The 22636-nt window shown below is 45.0% G+C and overlaps 1 long non-coding RNA gene across 1 annotated transcript; it reads right to left on the minus strand.

Annotated features, from left to right (window-relative positions):
- Positions 1-212: 212 nt before the first annotated feature.
- LOC122465645 lies at positions 213-22184 on the minus strand. Its single transcript, XR_006290635.1, has 3 exons — positions 22051-22184; positions 3891-3951; positions 213-891 (listed from the first exon to the last, which is right to left on the minus strand). It is a non-coding gene; the product is annotated as an uncharacterized LOC122465645 (long non-coding RNA).
- Positions 22185-22636: the final 452 nt, after the last annotated feature.

Here is a 22636-nt window from a genome sequence, read left to right on the forward strand (position 1 = left end):
AAGCAGCCATAATGAAAACTGAAACTTTGAAAATTACAGATTCGTATCATAAAAGGAGCATATTGGAGCAGACAGCTCGAGTGTGGCAGTAGCTGGGCGATGCTGAATGAATTATGTATTGGGTGTATGAATATTTACTGCTGAAAATGTGTGTTAGCATAGAGTACATTGTAGCAAAGCGGTGTAAATCTTTAATTTCAAAGAACTGTCCCCAAATACAGTAGCCATAGTGGAACATTTCATCATAATGGGAAACTCACAGCTATAGTAGTCCTCGTGCTATATGTTGCTTTGTGGGCAGAAAGAACAAATAATGAAATAGACTTGATGGGCTAGATTGAGGGTGCTCTGAACTCTTAGGTGTTTAAAGTTAGGCTTCCAAATCCTTTCCAACTAAGAACCTACATTGAAATGGTGGCTGCTGCTCAGGGCTCTTTTTCATACAATTTCTGGAAGTAAATCCTCCAGAAGGTGTCGCTTCTGGGAACCAGAGCTCATGATCTGTTCAATTGCATCATTCTGTGCTTTGTGATGTCATTCGAAGTTTCCAAACTCCCTCATGAATGCATGGGTCAGTTTTGTTTCCGACTTCATTTTTGTCATTCTTTTTTCCCCAGCTTTCAGAGAAAGTGGAGGGGTCCAGGATTTCAGACAAACGTGGACACTTTTTTTTACCACTAGTCATTTCTGAGAATCATTCTGAGATAACAGATGGATACAACCTGCTAAAGCATTCAGTCTGTCCCATTAACACTCCTGGGATGCTTCCTGCATGGTATTTCCTAACCATTTTGGAAAATATATACTTAAATTTAATCATTTCTTTTCTGGTAAAATGTTACTTCCATTGCAGTTGGAATGTAACTCTCTAAGGATGTTGGCTGTTTCTTTCTGTACGAAATAAGAAAACATATAAACATAGAAAATCAATTTCTGAATTTCTAAGGCCTGATTATTTTGTATTATTATTATTCCTTTTGCTTACTGTCCCATCCATCACTTCTCTCCCCATGCCCCAAACCATAGCTATCATTTTTATTATATTACAGCAGATCCCACTGGCCCCAACATGCTCGGCACTGAACACAGAGATAGTGAGCCACGGTCTACACTACTAACTTATGTCAGTATAACTACATCACTTAGGAATAGCCACAACATCCCCGAGCAACGTAGTTATACCAACCGAATCCCTGGTGTAGACAGCGCGATTGTCGGCAGAAGGGCTTCTCCCATCGACATAGCTACCGCCTCTCAGAGAGGTGGCGTATCTATGCTGTTGCAACAAGCTCTCCCGTCAGCACTGGGACCATCTTCACTGAGCACTACAGTGGAATAGTTATACCAATACAGTGCTGTAAGCAGGGCCATCCCTAGGAGCGTGCAGGGCCCAGGGCAGAAGGGATGAATCCGTCACTTCCAGGACCGACCCGTCACTGCCGGGACCAATTGCACAGGACCACGGAGCCCCCCCAAAGTGTGGAGCCTGAAGCGGTTGCCCCGATTCGCCGTACCCAGAGGACGTCTCTGGCTGTAAGTGTAGACAAGCCCTGAGACACAGGACATGCCTCAAAGAGCTTACAAGCTAAATAGACAAGATGGAAAAAGGGGCAGGAGGAAGGAAGTATTATCACTTTGGTTTTAAAGACAAGGAACTGGGGAACGGAAAGATGAAAGGACTTCTCAGAGGGCACATGCAAAGCCTGTAGGAGAGCCACAAACTGAACCTCATCTGCTAAGCCCAAGGCCAGAGCCTTACTCAAAAATCTATCATCCATCTCCTGAGGTAAGATTAGTAGACACCCTTGGGCTTGAGTAAGGATCAAGTTGGGGGACATTTTCCAGAAGGGCCCTGTGACGTGTCTGGCACTGCAGTGCCCCTTTGTGGCAGGAGCGGATGCGGTGTTGGGACCTCACCACTCTTACATTCTCACTCCCGTCCTGTAAGGGCGTTCCGATGTGGCCCAATGGCCGGTTTCCCTGTGCTCGCCCCTTGGTTGGGGTGGCGAGACCTAACGGTCTGAATCCATGTATTGCGACCCCAAGTCTCAGGGCAGCGTGGCCCAATGGCCAATGTCAATATAGCTCACCCTGAGTATCCGGGCAGTGTGGCCCAACGGCCAGAGTCCATATAACTCGCCCTCAGGCGAGGAAGTGTATTCCAGTGGTCGGAGGGGTACAGGGACCCGGGCCGGCCCTCTCCACCGGGTCCCAACCCAGGGCTCTCCTATTGGCAGGGTTTCCCCTTGCGCTTAGGTCAGCAGGGATCGGCCCGCAACACGCTGAGCATCAGTGCAGCTTTAACGCTGCTTGTCTCTAAAATGACCATGGGTCACTTCCTACCCTCAATGTTGTCTTCTCCACTCCAGGAGGGGGGTGTGTGTGTGTGTGTGTGTGTGTGTGTGTGTGTGTGTGTGTGTGTGTGTCCGTCCCCTCCGGTCTGTCCCCTCCTGCCGAGACCTCCATCTGGGACACCGGGTATGTCCTGGCTTGGCCGGCCCCGGGAGCGTTGGCTATCCTTCCTCAGGAGCTGGCGATGTGCCTCCTTCTCCTCCAGTGGTCAGCCCAGACTGAGCACTTTTGCAGGCTTTTATACTTATTCTCCAGTGGGAGCATGCCCAGCAGGGCTTCCGGGGCGGGGCTTCCTCTGCCAGGAAGGAAGGATTAATCCCTGCGGTACCAGTGCGGGGCCAGTCTGCCCCCTCACAGGCCCCTTGGCTCTAAAAATTACTCTTCTACTGGTGTAAAATAGTCTGAGTCTGTTGAAAGTCCAGGTCATGCTATAAAGGCTAGTTGAAGGCAGGAGCGTGAAGGCACAATGGGATGTATGTATACCGTTGTGGTGTTTATCTACTGCCTGATAGGTTCATTTTCTACTGTTGCGTGGTACTTTGGTGGCATTTTGGAATTGCAAATGTGACTGTGGTCAGGGTTCCTGTAACTGGAGCGTAGCTGTTCTTTTTATATAGGTATCTCCTTTAAGCTGAACTAACTTACTAACTAACTAATACATATCTTCTCTCCATTTCCAAGGTCCCATTTCTACTTCAAGAGCCCTTATTACCTCTTTCTCATTCTCTCTCTCTTCTCTGTACACAGCACTGTCACTCTTCCAGCTGGTAATGCCTCTCCCTGTCACATTTCCATTTCCTCCCTAGGCTTTTTCCCCTCTACATCCGGCTCAAACAAAATATTCACAAAGCCCCTCTTGGTGTTTTTCAAAAAAAGCTTCTGGTAGCATCTCTGCTTGCAATACTAACAATCCTTGCGATACCAAGTCGGCTTTCTCAGCTCTTACCAAGCCTGCTATTGATTCACAGAGATTGGCTGAGAGCGGAGTGGTGTGGTGAGTGAGCTGTCATTCAACCTCCTTCTTTCATCAGCTTTCAACAGACATTAATAATAGTAATGATTTGCACTTCTGTAGCACCTTTCATCAGTGCAGCTCAAGGCACTTGATGATTACAAATATTAGCTGAACCTCACAATGCCCTTGTAAACAGTAAGGATTACTATTACTCGTAATGGATATGTAACACAAAATATGTGTAACAGAATAACCTGGTTTTGCATTCACAAAACACGCACACAAAAGAACAACATGAACTAAAATTCTGATGTGCTAAATCAATTTTGTTCAATGTTTTATTGTGTGTGTGTGTGTGCGTGCGTGTGTGCTATTAAGATGACTGTAAAATATTTGTGACAATAATTTTCTACTGCTTTTGAGCTGGATTCACTTATTATGTTTCTTTCTCACATATGCCAAATGCTACTAGGTCCGATAACAAGTAGTATAAAAGCAGTATAAAATTCACACATGCAGTTTTCCCCCAGGAGAGCGAAAGAGAAAAACAAGTTAAGAACCACACATGGCAGAGAATAATCACCTCTCTTTATGCACTGTTGAAAAGTGATCAGATACCTCAGTGATGGGCATGGTAAAAGGACCTGAAAAGAACAGAACAGTTAGAGTCAAATTAGGATTCTTGTCTGATGGATTATTATTTGTCTGCATGAATCCATATCAACCTCCATTTTGTTTTGTGAAGGCAGCTGTGATTGTAACAATGTTCTGTGCCTTCATCTGGGCTCTGTGGCTTCTATTTTGAGCTGAAAGACATAGGAGGTGTAAGGAGAAATTTTTTTGTGTAGCAGAGGACTATTAATGGAAGGTCATTAAACTTCGGTGAGCTTTCATTCAAATGGAAGCACCTTGGGACAAAGAGCTGGCTACCATACAGGAAATCCTGCTCTCCCAGGTGGGCTGGTAGCCAACCAACAGATCATCTGATGTGGGTTTGAGGCTAACCAGGGAGGTCATCTGACAGAGGAGACTGGAATTAATAAAAGGACAAGATCTGCTCTGAGCAGTTCTCTCTCACCAACCGGAACAAGAACATCAGACTGAGTTGGAGGGAAGAGAGGGGGATGCAGGAAATCCTGAAGTCCTTGAACAGACACTGACCAAATCCCACAGGACCATTGGAGTGGTGAGGAAATTGAGGCAGGGATTTGCACACAGGTTTTGTTGTTTTTTTCTACAGATCTGTATATCTCTTGTGCTGTCTATAAATAAATTGTGATTAATTTAGAATTCCTTTTGCAAAGTGTGTCTCTTCTTTCTTCAATTATCACATGCCCCTCAAGAGTTAAAGTATTAACCAGAGTACCCACCAAGGTAGAGATATGCAGAGGGTATGCCCGAAGCTGGTCTGTGGGGTCCCACGTCTGAGAAGGGGTACCAGACAGAAAGTCTGTGCCATGTTCCCAAGAGGCCAGACTCACAGACTGTGACTGAAGCCTGCCAAGACCCCCAGGAGAGCACAGAAGCAGAGCAGCCAGGTGAGTGTCCAGCAGGGAGAGCTCATCCAGGGCTATGACAGCTTGTCAATATCGGGTCACTATTGAGTCTCTGTTTTGGAGAACCATGTTAATTTTGCAACAAATCACCATAACTTCTGAGAATCTGGAAAAAAGAGAGATTTTAAAGTAACACTAATGAGGTTTATTATAATATAAATCTAAAATGAAGCTTTATATTGGGGGAATATCTAACATCATAAAAGGATTTTTTTTTTTTTTTTTTTTTTAACAGGGTGGTAGGGGAGTTCAAAGCATGCCTGTAACTCCTATCCTAAGGCTTTGGAGGACTGTGTGGATACAAGGCCATGAAAATAACAATGACGTGACTATTATTCTAACCTGGATCTGAACTTTCCCCGAGGTCAGGATTAAGTGACGAAACCTCAGAGAAACTTCATCACTTTAAATCAAGACTGGATATTGTTTTAAGCAGAAGTTATGGGCTTGATGCAGGAATGACTGGGTGAAGTTCCTTGTCCTGTGTTATGCTGAAGGAGACACTAAATGGCCTTAAAATCTATGAATTATATCCTTCGTGTAATTGGGAAAACACGTAGTCAGTGTTAGAACTGGTGCTTGGCTTCAGCAGTTCCTGATGCCTGTTAATGTTAGTAGAACACTAGGGTCCATACGTTTTCTCTTAAATGGCTATGCTGTGCTGTCAAATGAAAGCATGACTCCTGAGTCCTAGGCCAGGACCCTAACCCCTGCACCTTCCTTCCTCTCCTTCAAATGCTTTCCTGAAAGCATCCTGACTATTTAGACATTAGCAGACATCAACTGTAAGCTCCATTCATATGAATTAAATTGCAGGGGAAAGAAAACACAGAGAACAAATTTTGCTTTCTTCATCTATACAGAAACAAGTGAGGGGAAAATGGATTTACTGTGGGGCAACTGTTATTTTAGTCTGCCTTATAGTAGCATGTAGAGGCCCTCTGAGAGATCGGAGACTTATTGCAGTGGGCACTGCACAGATACACAATCCTGGCCCCAGCAGAGATTAGAGCCCTGTTGGATGAGATGTGGTACAAGAACATAGTAAGTGTCCACACTTGCTCCAGAGACCATGCAGTCTAAATGGAGAAGAGAAACTGAGGCAGTGCCAGGAATTGAATACAGAACTCATAGTCCAGTGCCTTTGCCACCAGACCATCCATTCTCTCTCAAACGTTAAATCCTGTGTGCAGCAATTCAAATTCTCTAGGTAGCAGTGCTGTTTTCAGAGTTCATGTGGAAAGGAACTTCTTTTGGCAGTCTCTGGCTTGCTGTCCTCATTTGAGCCCGTCTCATTTCGAACCATAGTTGTGTGGGGCACTAGCTGGAAATGAGTTTGCAATTAGCTAGCTCGTCGTTCTGCCTCAGAACAGGTTAGTGCTAAATTGCTGATGAATTCCGGGAAGGCCAGAAGTTCAGATATCAGCCGAAGCAGTTAAAACAATACCTGCAGCCTTAGCAGCTGTGGAGAAAAGAAGGCCAGGAACTTGTCACAAACTGATTTACATTTTTCTCAGAATCTAGGAGAAACACACAGACACATCCTGGCTCTGCAGCCCGAATCCAGCCTCCTCCTCTGGGGCAGTGGAGTCTCCCAGTGGACCCAATGCAGTTCAGCTGGATGGGGAAGGGGTGGGGTGGGTCCAAGGTTCCCGGGAGTTCTGTGTGTGTTTCATTGTGCCACGGTGGGGCCAGACAGAATTACCATTGCAAGGGTTCTCCTTATCCCCTCCTGTGACAGGGTAACATTGGGGGTACTCGCTAGAGAAGGCATTGGGCTGAAGCATACCCCATGCCCCTTTCCCCGGCTCCTGCCCAGCACCCTGCTGAGATACCCGGGCCAATGTCTCTTGGAGCTCTAGGGGACTGTGCACTGGTGCCTGCTGCTTTGATGAGTGTGCCCTTTACTCTTTGGGCGGCCAGGCATTTTGTATGGGGAAAGCCGAAAAGGGGAGGTAGGTGTAGCTTTGCTCATGGTACTAGACTCCCTATGCTTTGTGCATGTCCCTTGTAGTTAAGGCAGCTTCTGTCCTTCCATCTTATTGAGCACCCAAGGGAGGATATGTGTAACCAAGGTAATAGTCTATAACACACTGGAGTCACCATAAACTGACTTTCTTTCTTTCTCTTTGTATTAAATTATTTTGCACCTACCTTGCCTCTTATTACTAGCGCTCACAATGCTGTAAAAAAGTACTGCTATGCTTTTTAAGTGATTGCTCTGTGCTCTTCGCTTATTTATTCGGTCCTGGGGTGTGTCTAGCCCTTTCAGCTGGGTTATTAACATAACTATATGTAAACAGACAGCCTGTGGACCGCCTCACCAGCTACCTGTGCAAACAACAGCCTCCCTTCTCCTCCTCTCTCTCAATATTGGTGAAAAATAGCACACTGAAGGTTATATGGAGCATGAAATAGCCCAGGAATGGCTTTTCTCATGCTACTTAAACTTCATTTAATGAAGCTGAAATACAATGCCATCAGCTGAAAAATGTGATGGGAATTCACCTCATCATCTCAGCAAAGCATCTGTCGAGGTGATGAGATACCGTCTTAGCTAAAGGCACTACAGAGTGAAAGCAAGGCTATTTGTGCATTTTCCCCATTGTGTAAACTAGGAATTGGAGCCAGTAGAGCAGGGTATGATGAAATTAGCTGAACCTTTAGGTAGGTTATAGGTGAGAGTTTAGTTTGGTGTGTCAGTGATGCCAAATAATTTAGGTCACATGGGACTTCAGCCAAACTGTTTTGCTCATCACGTCAGGAATAGAACACTGGCTCGTCATCTTATTTTTGATCAGATGGTCCTTGAATTTTTTTTTAACTGCATTTCTGAATCTTCCTTAACTCCTATTGTGAAGAAATATCTAGCCAATTTGAATGGCATAGCAACAGCAGGAATATTGGCTCAGGTGCGTATGTATGCTATTGCATCTATGTGGTTGATCAAGTCAAGTGTGTTTGTCTAAATGTCTTAAGCTTTCAACTGCTGAGGGAAGGACATGATGCAAATCACTGAGGAAACCAGGCAGTCCTTGCCAATGGATGCAGCCTGCAAGCATGTGGCTGTGAAGGGGTGTATTCCCCACACTGGCCCTGAAAGAGCTGACTTGGGCCAGGTGGGCCCAATCAGCCAATTAGCCTGAAATCTGGGAGAATTAGGCCTGGGAGGAAAGTCCTAATTAGGGGAAGCTCACCTGTGTGGGAAGAGGCAGAGCTTACATAAAGACAGGAATTTGGAAGCAGAGGGGGCTGCAGGGAAGTAGGCTGCAATCACTCCTTAGAAGTAGGGAGGAGTGTTTGAGGCTACATGGTTCAGTAGTCTGCCGTCCCTGGAGAATCTGGATTCCCTTGGTAGTGTGTGAATCTGCCCAGAAACCTGATAGGGCTCATCAGTAGAAGATGGCAGGACCAGGGACCATGTGGGATGTGATGGCTGACTGGACTGTGTTGTCGATTTGGGTACTGCAGACGGGGAGGAGGAAACAGAGGCCGTAGTCAGTACAGTCTTCCTTACTGCAGAATCTTTCAATCCCCTAGCACCTCATTCGTGTGTGGGTGATACTGGGGCAGACTTTGGTACCAATTGATGGTTGCTGTGAGGCTTAGAAGTACCTTAAGGTTTGACTATACTGGAGCCCTCAGAACCAGGACTCCTTGGAGCCTTAGCAGTACCCTTCCTGGGAAGCAAGGCCTCCGACATGGCAGGTCTTTTAGGGACAACTTCTTTGTGAGGCGATTTGCAGCTTCTCTTGCTAGAAGACTTGGTAAAAGTCTCCCGCAGGTCTCTCTCGTGAAAGGTCTGATGAGCAACTGACCTGCAGAGGTTGATGGGGCACTGTGCTCACTGGAAGACTTCTGTACAAGGGGGTATCCAGGCCTGGGTCTCATGTAGGTTGGAAGGAGCGCTCCATCATGAAGTGCCTAAGCTTTATCTCCCTATTTTTTCTAGACATACTCTTGAACCCTGAGCAGATCTTGCACTTAGATGGAATGTGAGTGTCCCCTAAGCAGTGGATACAATGAGAGTGGTCATCACTAGCTGGGATAGGAGCCCAACCAGTGAGGCAATGCTTAAACCCTGGGTAGATTTAGGCATGCTCCAAAAGGAGACAAGATTCCTTCAGAAAGGAGAGACAACCACCCCATCATGGATGAAGGAAGGGAAGAGACTAGGAGTGTCTCAGAGAGAAAAAGACAAACAAAATTAAACAAAAACTAATAAGAGTAAACTTACAACTAATAGATGTACTAAAGCTGTAAACTATGAAAGGGCAAGCTAGAGAAAGAAGTGGGCATGGGTAGTCACTCCATCTGTGGCTGAGGCAGTTAAAAAGGAGCTGAGGGTGTTTCATCCACCACAGCCCTATGAATCCTTGTACAGTGCATGAGAATAGCTAGGGCACATATGTGGACCAAATGGGCATTGCTAGCAAAAGTCTCCTATCAAAGGTGCATGGGGCACATGCACAGCTGAAGTCAAGCAATAGTCAGGGCATTACTCAAAGAAGAACTTCAATTACTGTACAAAATAAGTAACCTCTCCTGTGGGATTTGGTTTGATTTATGAAGAAAGATTCAGAGGCTCTTATTTTACCTGAACCTTATTCCTGGGGTATAATGCAGTTATGTTCCCATTGTATACCAAAAAGAACTCTGCTTCAGAAGAGAAAACCAAAGCTGCAACCAGTAGGCCAAACCTGTCAGATCCTGGACAGCATGGACTTTCAAGCAGTCTCAGGGATCTTAACCATGATCAAGAAACCTTGAATGTTAGCCCATCCCTGAAAATCCTTCCGCGAAATGTTGAAGGTCTCTCAGCTGCTAAATGCTCCATTTTTCAGTCCCTAGCCTCCAAACATAACATAGATGTATTCTGCCTTTCTGGAGACACGTGCTAACTCCCTTTCTGGCAGCCACTTTATCATCAGAAGTTATGACCTTCTGAGTTACTGTCTGGTAATAAATATGGCTGTGTTATCTATGGTTGAGAAGATCTTAGTAGCATGGAACCACTCCCATCTAATTTAGACCTCTGTGATATTGTGGGAGTCGGTCATTGTAGAGTGGCAAATGTGTGCAAGCCTCCTCATCAACCCAGGGCTACCCCAAATATTCTTCCTAAGCTCCCACACCTTGCCATCTACGTTTGAGATTTTTAATAGCCCACCCCACCACCTGGGGATACAGAGAGTCAGATCAATATGGAATTGATCTTTTTGACTGGGTCTCATTCCATGGCCTTCACCTTATCCATGATCCAAAACAACAATTTCATTCTACCAGATAGAAGCAAGACTACTCCCCTGATCCCACCTGGATCACCAGCACAGGCAATCACCCACTACAAACGATATGCAATGTATTGAAAAGACTTCCCATGTAATCAGCATTGTCTGATCCATGCTGTTGAAAAGGACCAGCAGCCAGGCTAGCAGGTTCAGTCTCATAGTACCTTATTGTGAGCACCAATAAAAAAACATCACTGGAACAACTGAAAAGCTAACTGGCCCAGGTTTACACCACTCATCACCGGCTACATCACTTCTATCTTACACATCTCTATTGAAGAAGCTTACACGTGGCTCACAAAAACTGAAAATAAAGACAAAAAACAACTTGATCAGCAAATTAGGTGGCTCTACCTAGGGAGCTGAAGCACAGACACTAAGAAACTGTGGGCTTGCCTGGTGCTGTTCTGTAGCAGAGTATTGTTCCCTGGTGTGACTCAGCTGAACTAGTAGATACTCAGCTGAATGAAACCATGCATACCATAATAGATACTATGAGACTGAACCTGCTGGCCTGGCTGCTGGTCCTTTTCAACATCACCCCTCCTTGTCATCAGGTGACAAGTTGCCCAGCACAATCTGCTCCTTAAAGTGCAAGATAAGCCACATTGATCTGTTTCAACATATGAATCCATCAAGCCAGCATCTCAGCTCACCCCATTTGGATAATTCCCCTAAAGAACCTCAATATGACTTCCAAGTGACATACTAGGTGGGAAGAACAAGCTTCAAACACAGCCAATGCCCATCTTGTGACAGATACAACTGTCTAGCCTCCTGGTTTTGAGCTATCATGCCACCTTTGGGTAAAGTTCAATCACTTCAGATGTAGAGTGAGTAGCTGAGTTGCTAATGGCTATACACTGAACCTTTGTGCCTCCCCCTTTGCCCATTGTGGCGAGCTAGAAGATGTTGGCCACTGTGACAGGGCGCTCTACTCACCGCAGGAATGGTGCCTCCTCCTGGGCATTCTCGGTATTAGCTCTGGCAGGCCAATGCCCCTTCCTACCGTTGCATGCTGTCTCTCGCTGTCAGTCCACAGCTCCTCTCTCACACCAGGAGCTGCTTCCTCTTTGTGAATCAGCCCTTCGGCCAGTCACTCAGCATGTAGCCCAAAGTCCTTCCACACAATTGGTCTCAGACAGTCTTTTCTGGTGCTGCCCTGATGGTGCCACTTCCACGGTGACCGGTAGGAGAACCCAGGGTGGCCCTCGGTTCCAGTCCAGGGACTCTGGACTTGGCAACTGTGGTCCACTTTCACTCAGACCCTGTTGCTGCTTCCCTGGACTCCTTCCTACAGCTTCTGGTTCCCCCCTCTCTCTGGGTATACCAGCTCAAACACCCCAACTGCAGTGTAGACATATCCTAAAAACTCTAAGGGTGACATCGTGGTCCTATTGAAGTCAATGGCAAAACTTCCATTCCTTTAAGTGGGCCCAGGCTTTCACCCTACTTGAAGTCTATGGGAGCTATGGGTGCTCACCACCTCTGAAAATAAATCAGGATATAGATGTGACAAATATGCATTGTGCCTTATGCACAATGGTGATATTTGTGTTATACTTTTAGGACTACTATTTTAGCCACAATCCTGCAAAGACTTTTAGCACATGCTTAACTTTACAAACTCCCACAATAGTCAACAAGACGGCCACACTATGTAAAATTAAGCATGTACATAAGACTTTGCAGGATCTAGGACTTAATGTTTCATTTTAACACACACACCATATAGAAATATTCAGCCTATCTGTAGAACAACCATCTTTTACTACAGTATTTCCATGGAAAAGGTCACAGAGTAAATTATATCACCATCTTTCATAGTTGCACATATGAGACAACTCTCCTTCTTTTGACAAAATCCATCAGAATATCACATAATGGCACAATCTGCGTGGCAAGTAACATTGTAATAAAAAAGGGGTAAATGGCACTGACTTAACGTCTTTGTGTTACAATCTTAAAACTGCAATCTGTCAAAACTCTTGGTCTTCCAGCACCTCAGAGGGAAACTTGGTTGTTTACAGAAAAACTCTATTTTGGACATTTTCAAGAGGATAAGAGATGGCATAAAATTCCCCACCAACTGTAGATAAACTGTACATTTGTAACTGTCAGCTACATGTTATAAATCTGCAGGAAATGCTCTTTATTTCACTTGTCAGGTTGTCGTACCGGAAATAAACAGCCAGAAGGTAATTTTGTTTCATTGTTGGTTGACTCTTAGTGCTGTTTCCTTGTTTCCCTCTTCTTTATATGCAACACACAGAGCTACCAGCTGAATATCACTTCAGAGTCTCCTCAGATCTCACAATCTCATGGGCAGAGCAAAGCCTGATGGGTACTTGGAGGGGAGATCTCAGGGAAAAAAAAAAAACAACAGTATTTTAGGATTATTTCAAAGCACCACTTTCCTATAATGCCAGATCCCTTGGCTACCACAAGACCAAGGGCTTGGGAGAAGAAAAACAAACAAACAAACACACCAATAAACTAATAACTTTAAAACACCTTTTAAAAAGACCTGACTTATCAGGAAATATCCAGAAATGACCTATCTGAGAACATCACAGTTTTAAAGAACATAGTTCAGACTCGGTGATCATAATGGTGCCTTCCAGGTTCAAATCTAGTGCCAAAGAGGCCCTTACAGGGCTAGTGGTGAGTTCTAGGTTCAGTTAGGAAACTGAAAACCTCCTCTTTCCCGATGATATAAAGATCCTGCTACTGCCTCTATATGGGCATGAGAGAACAGTATTTACAGCTATGGAATTTTTGTGTTTTCACTGGTGAAGGGCTGAATCTTTTTGTATCCTGGGCCTCAGGCTGGGGTAATTCTTTTCTAGCTGAGGGGAAGAGCAATTCCATATTTGGCTAGAAAGCCAGGAAACATTTCTGTGGAAGGCTTCTTCTTAAAAATGGCAGCTGTTTGATACCTTAATTGCATAATCACTTGGCTGAACTGGGGCCTGAAACTACTCAGTGTTTGAAATGTTCAAATAATCCCTCCTTAAACCTGTCCTGTGCTGTGAGGCCTACAAAAAACTTTTACAATGGTTACACTGCTGGTGTGCTGAGACCATAGTCTACTATGCTGACCAATATTGTCTCATGGTTTCCTTGTATTATTCCATTGATGGGTATGTATCCATCAGTTATCTCTTACTGTATACTTAGATTACAAACTCTTTGGGGCAGGGACTATATTTTTGTTCTTTATTTGTACAGCACCTGCATAATGGGGTTGTAATCCATGACTGGAGCTCCTAGGAACTATTCTAACGCAAATAATAACTAATAATAATGAATAATTAATAATACAGGAAGGCAGGTAGGATGTCAAAACTGCATGATAGCTTAATTTATCAAGTGTCTCTGCAATTATCACATGAATATCACCTCTTCATTTGCAGCTTGATATAAATCCCATTGGAGTCAATGGAAAAACTCCCATTGACTATATATGTAGACTTTGACTAATAAATTTGGATCAGACACTTTGTACAAGAGCCTTGCTGTTCAGCTGTACTATATATTTTATGTATTGTGTGTATGACTGAACTAATGTAATGAATTTACTGTTAATTCAATATATATATAATAAATGTATAATATATAAATATAACAAACACACGTTATTATATTATTTATGTATATAATACACTATATATATATATATATATATATATATATATATATATATATATATATATATATATATATATATAAAGTGTGTATATATATATACACACACACACACACACACACACACACACAATGACTGTCAGGCCATCCAGCTTGTTTTGAAACAATGATAGATTTTAATTAAAATCTCAGAAAGGGGTCCTAAAGAAATGAATGCATCACATTTATTGGACAATTGTATCTACAAGCTACTTTCTGAATCGCAACACTGAAAGATCCATTGCTCAGCAGTGACATGCAGAATTGAAAGGACTATACACTTGTACAGCAGAGTTATTATGAATTCACAACAGTTCTATAGGAGAAGCTGTTTGTTTGAGATGAAAAGACCCTATTACACTGTCAGGCTGAAAGATGACTCTTCTCAGCCAGCTCTGTCATACAGGTTTTTGTCTTAAAAAGTATGAAAACAAGGTTGTTTTTATAGCTTTCAAATGAAAAGAGTTATGCAGGGATGGCAAGTATTAGAAACAATGAAATTGGTGTAGCTTAGACCCCCTATCTTCAGGATAAGGAATTTATATACCACTCAAGGGAAAGACCATCTGTGCATTTCTCGGAAATAAAATGCTCTCCCTCTCTCTCTCTCTCTTTTTTTTTTTTCTTTTTAAAGAGAGAATTGGAGTGCCCATGAAAAGGTGCTAATTGAATGGTTCCATTTGTCTAGAGGACATGTATAAAAGCCTACCAACACCAGAGTTGCATGTTCCTCTGAAACATCTGGGACTGGCCAGGTTACTATTGGCCTGGACTGGCATGGTCGTTCCTATGTTTTTAAGCCAACGTTCCTGAGGTAGCTACTGTTGACATAGTTCAGCTTTGACCCATAGAGGACCATCTGTAACTGGGAGACGTCAGGCTGGTTTGAAAGCATTTCTGAGAGTGTCAAAAAGGTTGCAGTTAGTGCCAATTGTCACGGCGGTTCTCCTATGTAATTTATTTAGGAATGTAAACCTCCAAATCTTTCTTGAGAGGTCTTGTGGTTAAGGTACTGGACTGGGACTCAGGAGATTTGGTTAATTTCTCAACACTGTGACAGACTTCCTGTATGATCTGGGGCAAGTCACCTAATCTACACACACCTCAGTTCCCCATTTATAAAATAGGGATACCAATACTTCCATTCTCATACCATCTCTCTGTTCTGCTCTTTCGAGAGTAAGCTATCTGGGGCAGAGCCTGTCTCATGCTAGGTGGTTATATAGTGCCTAGCACAATGGGGTCCCAATGTCAGTCAGAGTATCTAAGCCCTTTAAGCCATCTAAGTAATAGAAATAATAAGTTGTTTGTCTGTTTGGTTTGTGGCATGTAATCTAAGAAAGCACTTTCCTTTCTCAGGCTACATCTACATGGTGCCTGGACACAAAACACCCTACGGGGGTGGGAAGGTGGGGGGGAAGAACACTAGTACACCTGAGAGTGTAGGTATGAACACATCTCAGGCTGTGGCATGGCCTCCTACCTGTGCCATTTTGCAGTGTAGATGGAGGTAAGTGATGTGTTCCATGTCCTGAGATCAATAGTCCTCCAGTCCCATCCCCAGAATGCACTGAGCTCTTTCCTACCTGACTCTTGCTCAACGATATAAAGGTCCCCGTCCCCCCATTTTCACCAGTAGTATTAGTGAGCTGTGTAGACCAATTCAAACAATTTTCTGCTGCACTGTTTTCACCACCACACATGAACATGGAAAGTGCTTCGAGAGCAGCTGCCTGGCCAGCCGAGCACACCCAGGCCCTGATAAATGTGTGGTTAGAGTTCACTGTCCTCTGTGACTTCTTCCACAGAACCAGGCACATCCAGCTTACTGGGCAGTTCTGGAGAGACTGGCACAGGCAGTCATTCACCTTACTCTGGCCCAGTGCTAGAAATGGATTAAGCACCTTAAGCTCCAGTACCGAGCGCAAAAGGCTCCAGCAGTCACTCTGGCAAAGGTCCTCAACATTAACTTTCTTCAGGGAACTGGAGCGGGTGCTCTCCAGGGCTCCCAGTATCTAACCTGAAGTGATACAAGACCCCTCCTTAAATCCGCCAGGCTCATCGTCCAAAAGGATGCTGATAAGGGCCAGTGTGAAGAAGCATCAGGGACCACAGAGAAAGAGGCCCTAGAAGATGTAGAGGAAGAGGAGCAAGTTATTCTGAACCTCTACTTGGAGGAACTGTCTCAGCAAGCCCCTCCTGAGGAGCCTGAGGAGAAGACACAGCAGGAACTGGAACCAAAGGTTGCTTAGTTAACACACCACCCATCCCGGAAACATCCCCTCCCTCTTTCTCTGGAGCTGGCTAAAAGACTGGCCTCCCTCCAGCAAATGATCCCCAACTGAGACACAATTGTAATTCACCATTTTATTGAATTACCATGAACCACTATAAAGCTTTTGGCAGAAGTCATAGAACAGATTATCATAGCGCCCCTGCATCTGTGCTTTTCTTGGCTGATGGCGAGGGAGCCGGTGGAAAGATTTCGGTTGGGGGACAGGACATTTACAAGAGTAACGGTTCTCCAGCGTTACAGCCGCTTTCAGCTCCTTTTAAGATTCGGCTCCTTTCACTACAGAACCGTCCCTTCCCCATTACAAATGGGAGACTTCTGGAAGGGGGGAGGTGGGTTTATTATAAGGCCAGTTACATCTGAGAAGAAGAAAGGGAACATTTGCGTCTCTGAGGAACATAACAGTGGTCCCCTTCACAGTACAAATGTTTTAAATCATTCCCAGTCCCTGGTGTCCAGGGTTGTTAGAGTTCCTTCCCCACTCTGAACTCTAGGGTACAGAAGTGGGGACCCGCATGAAAGCCCCCTAAGCTTATTCTTACCAGCTTAGGTTAAAAAATTCCCCAAGGTACAAACTTTGCCTTGTCGTTGAACTGTATGCTGCCACCACCAAGCGTTTTAAACAAAGAACAGGGAAAGAGACCACTTGGAGACGTCTTCCCCCCAAAATATCCCCCCAAGCCCTACATACCCCCTTTCCTGGGGAGGCTTAAGAATAATATCTTAACCAATTGGTTACAAAATCATTAAAGACCCAAACCACTGGATTTTGGAACAATGGAAAAATCAGTCAGGGTCTTAAAAGAAGGATTTTATTAAAAAAGAAAAAAAAAAAGTAAAAATCACCGCTGTAAAATCAGGATGGAAAATACTTTACAGGGTATTCAGATTTAAAACACAGAGGATCCCCCTCTGGGCAAAACCTTAAAGTTACAGAAAACAGGAATAAACCTCCCTCTTAACACAGGGAAAATTCACAAGAAAAACAAAAGATAAACTAATCCGCCTTGCCTGGCCTACCTATACTGGTTGCAATATTGGAGACTTGGATTAGGATGGGTTGGAGAAGATGGATTTCTGTCTGGCCTCTCTCAGGCCCAAGAGAAAACAACCCCGTAAACAAAGGGCACAAAACCAAAGCCTTCCCCACCACCCGAGATTTGAAAGTATCTTGTCCCCTTATTGGTCCTTTGGGTCAGGTGCCAGCCAGGTTAGCTGAGCTTCTTAACCCTTTACAGGTAACAGGATGTTGCCTCTGGCCAGGAGGGATTTTAGAGCACTGTATACAGAAAGGTGGTTACCCTTCCCTTTATATTTATGACAAGGATGTCCCCGCTTTAAGCCATGCTACACAAGCCAGGAGAAAGGGGGACGGATGAGGGATCCATGCCAGCAGCTATATGAATGCCATGCTGTTTCCCTTTGCCAAGTGGCTTGTAAGTTAATGGAACAAAGTACAGGTGCTGTGTGACTCTTTCTTTTCCCTGTTACTTTCTCTGCTCTTTTCTTGATGAAGAGTCAGGATTTCCTGATGCTGCAGGGACTGGTTTGGGGATGGGTGGGCATTTGCAGTGGCTCGCTTCTCCCCCTTCTTGCAGGTTCTGTCAGCTAGCTTAGAATATAGTCTATTCCTGTACAGATTGCCTCCCATTCCCATAAGCATTTGTCTGCAAATTTCTGGTGCAGCAGAAACTAGAGCTGATTTTTAAGGTTCAACGTCAGTGCAAATGTGTTTGGTCCACCTTCACGGCTCAACAAACCCCTCCATTCAGCAACATGTAGTGGGGTAACAAGTAGCACAAACATCTCTCTGGCATAGGTTGCCGGATCCCCACCACAGGACTGGAGAGTCACCTCCCTTTTCCAGTCTGGTATTTTCAAAAAGGCTGTGTTCTCCAACTAATGGCCAGCCTTAAAATAAGAAATTAGGAGCCATTAACATTGTCCCTGCCTCCCCAGCTCTAGCCCTCTGGTCCAATCACACACTGAATTTTTAAAAACAATTAGTTGATGTTACCTACCATTTTCAGCGAGTGCTTCTTTCTGGGTGCCTGCAAAAGTTGTCTCAGAAAGAAGGATGGAATAATCACATACCTGAAAAACTGAAATGTATCGATATTGTGGCCTTCAACAGCACAGTTATGTTACGATGGTGATTTCTTACCTGCTTTGAAAGGAATGAAAAAGAACAATGCTGCTCTTGTGAGTCAACTGGAAGGAACTTTTGCTGAGGAGGGAGAGCTCATTCTGCCTGTGAGCCAAGAGCAGCAGCCCAGGGACAGTAGGGGTAGATGGAGGATGTCATAGAATCATAGAATATCAGGGTTGGAAGGGACCCCAGAAGGTCATCTAGTCCAACCCCCTGCTCGAAGCAGGACCAATTCCCAGTTAAATCATCCCAGCCAGGGCTTTGTCAAGCCTGACCTTAAAAACCTCTAAGGAAGGAGATTCTACCACCTCCCTAGGTAACGCATTCCAGTGTTTCACCACCCTCCTAGTGAAAAAGTTTTTCCTAATATCCAATCTAAACCTCCCCCATTGCAACTTGAGACCATTACTCCTCGTTCTGTCATCTGCTACCATTGAGAACAGTCTAGAGCCATCCTCTTTGGAACCCCCTTTCAGGTAGTTGAAAGCAGCTATCAAATCCCCCCTCATTCTTCTCTTCTGCAGACTAAACAATCCCAGCTCCCTCAGCCTCTCCTCATAAGTCATGTGCTCTAGACCCCTAATCATTTTTGTTGCCCTTCGCTGGACTCTCTCCAATTTATCCACATCCTTCTTGTAGTGTGGGGCCCAAAACTGGACACAGTACTCCAGATGAGGCCTCACCAGTGTCGAATAGAGGGGAACGATCACGTCCCTCGATCTGCTCGCTATGCCCCTACTTATACATCCCAAAATGCCATTGGCCTTCTTGGCAACAAGGGCACACTGCTGACTCATATCCAGCTTCTCGTCCACTGTCACCCCTAGGTCCTTTTCCGCAGAACTGCTGCCTAGCCATTCGGTCCCTAGTCTGTAGCGGTGCATTGGATTCTTCCATCCTAAGTGTAGGACCCTGCACTTATCCTTATTGAACCTCATCAGATTTCTTTTGGCCCAATCCTCCAATTTGTCTAGGTCCTTCTGTATCCTATCCCTCCCCTCCAGCGTATCTACCACTCCTCCCAGTTTAGTATCATCCGCAAATTTGCTGAGAGTGCAATCCACACCATCCTCCAGATCATTTATGAAGATATTGAACAAAACCGGCCCCAGGACCGACCCCTGGGGCACTCCACTTGACACCGGCTGCCAACTAGACATGGAGCCATTGATCACTACCCGTTGAGCCCGACAATCTAGCCAGCTCATCTAGACCTGGGGACCTGCTCACTGACATCCACAAGAGGAGCCAGGAGCAGTTTGATTTATGATGAGAAGGGAGGAATGCGCTGCTGAGAGGGAGGAACATTTTCAGAGGCAAGAGTCAGTAAAGATCTGGTTCCTGGAGCAGGATGCACAGTGCAAGGAATGGGAGTTTGCCCCAAGGGACTGGGAGCATTCCTTGTAGCAGTCCCTGGTACACGTGGTGGTGGAAAGCATTTGGGTCCCATCTGCTGCAATAGTCACTGCCAGTGTCCAGGAACTGGCGTCTCTTCCATGTCCTTCAGCTCCTCATCCTCCTGCATCTGCAGCCCAGCGTGCTGCTGAGGCAGAGGCTCCAACCCCCACCCCTGTCAGAGGGGGGACGCTGTAGGACTCCAGCACAACTCCCTGCACTGGCACCCAAAAACCTCTCCCAAGGGTAATCCTGTGAACATGCAAGAGAGGAATGAGGAGCCTGAAATTGTGCCGGAAGACCTGTATGTATCCGGCCCCTAACCCCTGCACGGAAGACATCCCTATGTTCCCCCAGACCATTTACCACAGCTATTCCCCCACTCTCCCAGGAGATGGGGCAATCAAGCCCAAGGACAAAGGGTTGTAGGCATTAGTTATAATGTTCTTCTTATCTGTTTGGTTTTCTTTCAAAATTCCCATTTACACAATGTTGTCAGTTATGTTACCTGTGCTACTTACGATAAATGTTATTTCCTTTACGTATGCATGTACCCTTCATTCAGGCTGTGATGAAAGGGAAAACTTTTATTTTTATCTTCCCTAGGGTTGCCACTTTTTTAATTGTTGGTAACTGGACCCCCAAGCCCCCACTCCTGCTCCTCTTCCTCCCCCACCCATGGTCCTGCCCCTGCTCCTCCTCTTCCCCAAGACCCCGCCCTTTCTTCACCTCTTTCCACAGCCCCCCCCCCCCCCCCCCCCCCCCCGTCACTCGCTCCTCTACCCCCCCGCCCCATCTCCCTATTGCTCTCTGGATCAATAGGAGGCGGCCCTGGCCGAGCAGGATCTGGCACGGGTTAATGACCTGCTCTTCCCCCTACCCTGTGGTAACCAGACTTTTTGTTCAGGTGCCAAAAAGCATTGCCAGATCCCCTTTTCGACCTGACTTTCTGGTCAAAAACTGGACACCTGGCAACCTTAAACGGCACTCGGACACAGAAGCCAAAAAAACGGATTGTCCAGGTAAAACCCAGATAACGTGGCAACTTTAGTCTACCCTTTGGCTTTAGGCTCCACAAATCAGTGCCTTAAGTTGCATAAGTCCCCAGCACAAGGTCCTCCATATCCCTCCCAACCCCAGCTCCCCATTTAGGTATATGTGAATAAGTAAGCTGGAAATATGCTGAACTTACAACATGCACTGACAAAACAGATTAGTTTTTTTCCTGAGTTAATAAAGTTGAGTGTGGATAAACTTCCCTGTGCCTCTGACAAAACAGAGAGCATGAAAACAAAATAATTATGCTATCACATACTGAACAGCCCAACAGCCTCTCCTCAACTCCACCCCCACACACCATGGTCACTGAGAACTCTCCATTAATAGCCGATAAGTGAAACCACTTGCAAAACCCCTGCCCGATCCCTTCATCAACATTTTTCAAGATCCTTCAAAAACTGAATAATTCTTCCTAAACCATGGTCTGGCTAACAGCTGTGAACGGTAACACAAAGCAAAAAGAACAATAACTGCAATTTAACTGGGTAAACACCCTCCACAGAACAATCACAAACCAAGAGTCCTTATGCCTGCAGAGGCGTCTGTCCCAATTACCCAGTGAGTCATTACCTAAAAGACCAGCTAATGACCGTCAGCAGGAGTGGAACTAAATTGGGCATTGAAACACAATGTTTCCCCTTGTGTATTTACAGCAGCTGGATGTGGTCTAGAGCTTTGTTTGGGACTGAGCTGAGAGAACACCATGCCTGCCTGATGTTCCAAGGTATATCCCTGTCAAGGCTGAATCCTCACTCTGGCACTTCGAGTGCAGAAAGTGGGGGCCTGCAGGGATATTAAAAATTAATACTTGCCACTCCAGGCTAGTATTAAACTCCAAAAATTACAGCTTTTCTCTGACCTTAGCTTGGTAAATCCTGCCACCACCCAAATACAAAAAAACCCCAAAACCCTTGGACCAAGCAAGGAGCGCTTGGGTATTCCTCCCTGTGGGGTATCCTCAAGCCCTTTTACCCCCCACTCTGGGGAAGAGCTGAGAAAGAAAACAAAGGAAATTAGCTGTTGTTACCAGCTAATCAAACAACATGCACATACCTCTTAGGACACCAAAAATTCAATCCTGTTCTTAAAAAAAAAAACAAAAAAGAAAATACATCTGGAACTTAGGTTTTTGCTAGATTTTAAAAGACCAATTCCAAAAATTAAGCACCCAAAATAACTTTCTTGGGGAGTTCAGCTTAAAGGTTACAAGCAAACAAAAGCATCTGGGGTTAGCACAGAGGAGTCCATTAGCCATAAGAAATAAACAGAAATAACCCTAATTGTATCTGTCTAAACATTCCTGATCTACTTACACCCTTGGGAGTTCCAGATAAGCAGTTCTAGGTATGATCTGATGATTTATGATCATACCTGGCTGAAAGCTTCTTACAGTATTGCTGCTCTGTGTCTCTGCTCTCCAGAGAACAACCACAGACACAAAGGGAAAGCTTCTTTCCTAATTTTAAAAAGTTCTGCTTTCCCATTGGCTCCTTTGGTCAGGTGCCCTTTTCTTTACCTGGGGGACTTTGTTAACCCTTTACAGGTAAAGAAAGCAGAGAACAGCAGCCAAGAGGGACTTTATAGCTAACTGGCTGGTGGAGTGTCCATAAAAGGGAGCTACCCCACTTCATTTATCAGAATCCCTGATTTCCCTATCCCACTAGAAACCAGCATCAATATGAACGTTCACTGTAAGGCTATCTGTAAAGGCTTTGCAATCCAATCCTGTCCTATGCTCATTCTCTCCTAATATATTTGCCTTTAGTCTCACAAATGTTATGAAGGCCACAGCACATCACATCACAGTAGTGCAGATGGTGTTGTCCACACTGGCAGCCAACAGGATACATAGACATCGCCAACAATCTTTCATCCATCCAAAGGCACACTCCACTACCA

Source organism: Chelonia mydas, chromosome 4, assembly GCF_015237465.2.
Source record: "Chelonia mydas isolate rCheMyd1 chromosome 4, rCheMyd1.pri.v2, whole genome shotgun sequence".
NCBI classification, from domain to species: domain Eukaryota; kingdom Metazoa; phylum Chordata; order Testudines; family Cheloniidae; genus Chelonia; species Chelonia mydas.